This window comes from Schistocerca piceifrons, chromosome 3 (genome assembly GCF_021461385.2).
Source record: "Schistocerca piceifrons isolate TAMUIC-IGC-003096 chromosome 3, iqSchPice1.1, whole genome shotgun sequence".
Lineage (NCBI taxonomy): Eukaryota > Metazoa > Arthropoda > Insecta > Orthoptera > Acrididae > Schistocerca > Schistocerca piceifrons.
Genome location: NC_060140.1, coordinates 187,363,250 through 187,369,029, shown reverse-complemented (window position 1 = coordinate 187,369,029; position 5,780 = coordinate 187,363,250).

Here is a 5,780-nt window from a genome sequence, read left to right as displayed (position 1 = left end):
GGATAGTGTGGCTGCAGGGACTGTCCAACGCATGCCTCCCGTGAGACCCACATTCTCACTTTGTATGCCCACACACTACATTCGTAGTGTCCCAACCCAACACACTCATTACTCGTGGAAGACATTCTTACCAAGTCCTGTAAGAGTTCAGGGAATATGTGTGCATCCGCACAGAAGAAGAAGAAGAAGGTCATGGATTTCTATTGTCACTAGGTTTCACACGACCAAGCCTTTTTGACCTAGTAAACATTTGTTGCCTTGTTGTTTCTGCCTTTATATCCATTTCAGAGCACTCGTTTATTGTAGGTAGGACACTGAAACTGCTTTTATTGCTGCGGTTCATTCTATTCACAGTATTTATCACCTATTTGTTACTTTCTTCTGTGATCGTGCTAGTCCTATGTTCCCAGTTCTGTGTTTTACTTGCTTTGGCGAGCAGGATATTACACGCCTTTTTCAGTTCGGCATTTTGTTTTTCTAAATGCGCAATGTCCCGCCTTAGTACATCTACAATTAATTGCAGACTTGATACACGTTCACTATTTCGGTGTTATAACTTATGCAGGTTCCGTTTTTCACTGCACAACTATAAATTTTGTTCTCTTTCTCCTTATAAACGACTGCACTGGATGCCATCTTGATGTACCATTATCATTGTTCTCCCATAAAAATGGATTAAATGTCCTGTTGTACTGGTCCAGTATTGGTAGAACTGTAATGATTTGACATAATGCCTATAATATCTTAATAGATTTTCGTAGCACTCAATATAGCTAACAAAGTATAAAATGTGTAAGTTAATGCTGGTGGAAATATGAAGTGGATGAGTATTACAGTGTTGATCTTGTAATCGAAAGGAGCTAAATGAACAAATGGACCTTTTTAAGAAAATTGCTGATTTATATCAATATTCTTACCAGAACTCATCTATTGCACTATTAAAGTGATTTTACTGTCTACAGTATCAGACACCAGTGAGGAAAAATGAAGGCGTATTCCTTTGTTAGAAGACAGTGGAGGACAATGATCTTACGTAGTTCTGAGAAATATAGAATGCTTGTATGTATAAATGGAAAGTGAATTAAAATAATTATCTTCTGACAGAGGCTTTTCAAAAGTAGTTGGTAGAAGAGGAAAAACTTACGTTGTACTTCTAAACTCCAAGAGTGCTTTAAATAGAGTATAGGAAAACAAGCACATGTCGTAAGCAAAATAGAACATAAAGTGTGAAGGCAGATTTGCAGCATTGTACAAAATCAGTTCCAGACTGATTGGTAGAAAAAAAATCTTCCATTGCTGAGAGATGACAGAAACTAGGGGCAAATACTGATTACAGTAAAATAGCTTTTTATTCATTGTGCATCGAGCAAGTTGAATGAACAAGAAATATAGCTGAGACAGTAAGTTACATTAGCATGTAGTGTCGAAAATTATGTCTCTAAAGTAATGCAAAAATTATGGGAATTAACAATTACAGTACTGCACCAATAAAAAAGGGGCTCTATATGGACTAGCCCTCTTCAATTTTCTTCATACTTACAGTATTTGAGAATCAGTGCTTAGACATATATTTCCCGAAGCACTATGATATGATAACAAAAATGAAGAAGAAAGCACCTTGAGCATTAAAAAAAAGTTTTTTTGGGATTAGAAGATTCCAAGTGCTGTTAACAATAAACATTTCAAGTGCTTCAAAGAAATCTCCGGTAGGTGAATGAGTAGTGTAGAAGTCTAGTAATGGAGAAGTAGCTAGTTCCATTCTCACCAACAGTAACTTATTTGTTTAAATAATATATGTACTATCAAGTGGAAATGTTAATTAGCAAATACTGAAGCATAATTTTTAATAAAAATAACATATTTTCATTTTTGTGCCAAATTTGAGTTTTGGAAATAATTTTTAATATGCGGATAGTTGGGGATAACACCTGTTTTAAGACATTTTTTATCAAATTTAATTTTTGCAATGTTTCTGACTAGTTTATTGTGAATACTCATATTTTCATGCAAATAATAATTTAAAGTAAAGTGGGAATTATTTGAAACGTAATTATTTTTCTTAAATAACAATAATGGAAATTACAGGATGGAGCAATACATAATATAAGGAAAAGGCATCCACTCACCTATAATGGACTGATGTGTGGAGCATAGAAACTCTTTACAGGAAACAGTATTCACACTATCTTTTGTGTTCTTGGTGTTTTTCTAGTAGAAATACACACATAGAGACGTGCAACCACACAGACATGCAAATGCACATTTCTTGGCCAGGGTGACACTGAATACTGATTACCGATCATTGAAAACAGTTGCCTGGGCTGATGGAGATGGTGGGCAGTAGGAAAGGACGTAATGAGGCGGTGGTGGGAAATAAGCAAGTCTATTGACAAGTAACTCATGGTAACAAGGTGAAAGAAGTACAGAGGATGTAAGGCAAGACAGATATACACTGAAGCACCAATGAAACTAGTATAGGCATGCGTATTCAAATACAGAGATATGTAAAGAGGCAGAATATGGTGCTGTGGTCGGCAAAGCCTATATAAGACAACAAGGGTCTGCCACAGTTGTTAGATTGATTACTGTTGCTAAATGGCAAGTTATCAAGATTTAAGTGAGTTTGAATGTGGTGTTATAGTTGGCGTACAAGTGATGAGGCACAGTATCTCCGAGATAGCGGAGAAGTGATGATTTTCCCATATGACCATTTCATGAGTGTACCGTGAATATCAGGAATCCCATAAAACACCAGATCTCCGATATCGCAGTGGCCAGTAAAATATTCTACAAGAACAAGACCAATGACGACTGAAGAGAATCATTCATGACAGAATTGCTGCAGATTTCAGTGCTGGGCCATCAACAAGTGTCAGCATGTGAACCATTTAACAAAATATCATCTATATGGGCTTTCAGAGCCGAAGTCCCACTCTTGTATCCTTGATGACTGCACAACACAAAGCTTTACGCCTCGCCTGGGCCTGTCAACACCAATGTTGGACTGTTACTGGCTGGAAACATGTTGCCTGGTCAGATGAGTCTCATTTCAAACTGTATCGAGCAGATGGACGCGTACAGGTGTGCATACAACCTCGTCAATCCATGGACCCTGCATGTCAGCAGGGGCTGTTCGAGCTGATGGAGGCTCTGTAATGGTGTGGGGCGTGTGCAGTTCGAGTGATGTGGGACCCCAGATACATCTAGATACTACTGTGCCAGGTGTCACATACATAAGCATCCCGTCTGATCACGTCCATTCATTCACGTCCATTGTGCATACCGATGGACTTGCACAGTTTCAGCAGGACATGCGAAACCCCACGTGTCCGGAATTGCTACAGAGTGGCTCCAGGAACACTCGTCTGAGTTTAAACACTTCCGCTGGCTGCCAAACTCCCCAGACATGAACAATATTGAGCATATCTGGGATGCCTTGCAATGTGCTGTTCAGAAGAGATCTCCACCCCCCTCATACTCTTATGGATTTATCGACAGCACTGCAGGATTCATGGTGTCAGTTCCCTCCAGCACTTCTTCAGACATTAGTAGAGTCCATTTTGTGGCACTTCTGCATGATCGCAGGGGCCCTATTTGGTATTAGGTGGGTTACCAGACTGTGCGGCTGGTCCCGGCGGAGGCTCGAGTCCTCCCTCGGGCATGGGTGTCTGTGTTTGTCCTTAGGATAATTTAGGTTAAGTAGTGTGCAAGCTTAGGGACTGATAACCTTAGCAGTTAAGTCCCATAAGCTTTCACACATATTTGAACATAGGTATACCAGTTTCTGTGGCTCTTCAGTATAGAAAGAGGGAAAGGGAGGAATTGGAAGAAAAGAGGTGGATATGAAGAGAGAGACAGGAAGGGGAAAGAAATAAGGGGAGGGTGGAAAAAGGGGGTGATATATATATAAAACAAAGATGATGTGACTTACCAAATGAAGCGCTGGCAGGTCGATAGACACACAAACTAACACAAACAAACACACAAAATTCAAGCTTTCGCAACAAACTGTTTCCTCATCAGGAAAGAGGGAAGGAGAGGGAAAGACGAAAGGATGTGGGTTTTAAGGAAGAGGGTAAGGAGTCATTCCAATCCCGGGAGCGGAAAGACTTACCTTAGGGGGGAAAAAAGGACAGGTATACACTCGCACACACGCACATATCCATCCACACATACAGACACAAGCAGACATTTCAAACTGTATCGAGCAGATGGACGCGTACAGGTGTGCATACAACCTCGTCAATCCATGGACCCTGCATGTCAGCAGGGGCTGTTCGAGCTGGTGTCTGCTTGTGTCTGTATGTGTGGATGGATATGTGCGTGTGTGCGAGTGTATACCTGTCCTTTTTTCCCCCTAAGGTAAGTCTTTCCGCTCCCGGGATTGGAATGACTCCTTACCCTCTCCCTTAAAACCCACTTCCTTTCGTCTTCCCCTCTCCTTCCCTCTTTCCTAATGAGGCAACAGTTTGTTGCAAAAGCTTGAATTTTGTGTGTATGTTTGTGTTTGTTTGTGTGTCTGTCGACCTGCCAGCACTTTCATTTGATAAGTCACATCATCTTTGTTTTTAGATATATTTTTCCTACGTGGAATGTTTCCCTCTATTACACACACACACACACACACACACACACACATATGATGTGACTTACCAAACAAAAGCGCTGGCAGGTCGATAGACACACAAACATACACACAAAATTCAAGCTTTCGCATACCAACAATTAAAGGGAACAGCCATGGGTACCAGGATGGCCCCCTCGTACGCCAACCTATTCATGGGTCCATACACACAAAATTATAGCTTTCGCAACCAATGGTTGCTTCATCAGGAAAGAGGGAAGGAGAGGGAAAGACAAAAGGATGTGGGTTTTAAGGGAGAGGGTAAGGAGTCATTCCAATCCCAGGAGCGGAAAAACTTACCGTAGGGGGGAAAAAAAGGACAGGTATACACTCGCACTGTGTATGTGTGGTTGGATATGGGTGTGTGTGCGAGTGTATACCTGTCCTTTTTTCCACCTAAGGTAAGTCTTTCCGCTCCCAGGATTGGAATGACTCCTTACCCTCTCCCTTAAAACCCACATCCTTTCGTCTTTCCCTCTCCTTCCCTCATTCCTGATGAAGCAACCGTTGGTTGTGAAAGCTATAATTTTGTGTGTATGATTGTGTTTGTTTGAGTGTCTATCGACCTGCCAGCGCTTTCGTATGGTAAGTCACATCATCTTACCCACATGAGGAAGAGGAGGAGGGGAGGAAGAAGGATAAGAAAAAGGCAGTGCACAGTCTGGATGGGAAAGGAGAAGACAGAAGGGAAATGGTAAGGTGAGGCTTTGGGAACGGGTTAGCCAGAGGTTTAGGTGAGGGGGATTGTGAGAGCACAGGATACACTGGAGAGACAGTTCCCACCTGCATGCTTCAGAGAAACTTGTGTTGGAAGTGAGTATCCAAATGGTCCTCTTAATGAGTGGCTGTTGAAACCATTTGTGTTGCGGTGTGCAACATGAGTGACAACTGGATGGTCAAGCTGGCAGTTTGTCACAGTTTGATGGTGGCCATTCGTGTGAGTAGACAGTTAATTACTTGCAATGCCCACATAGAATGCTGTACATTAATTTCAGCATAGCTGATATATAACATGGCTGATTCCATACATGGCTCTGCCTTTTATTGGATATGAAATGCCTATCACTGGACTGTGGCAGAAGGTGGTGGGTGGGTGTATGTATGTATGGGTGTATGGGACAGGCCTTGCACCTGGGACGGTCACTAGGGAATGACT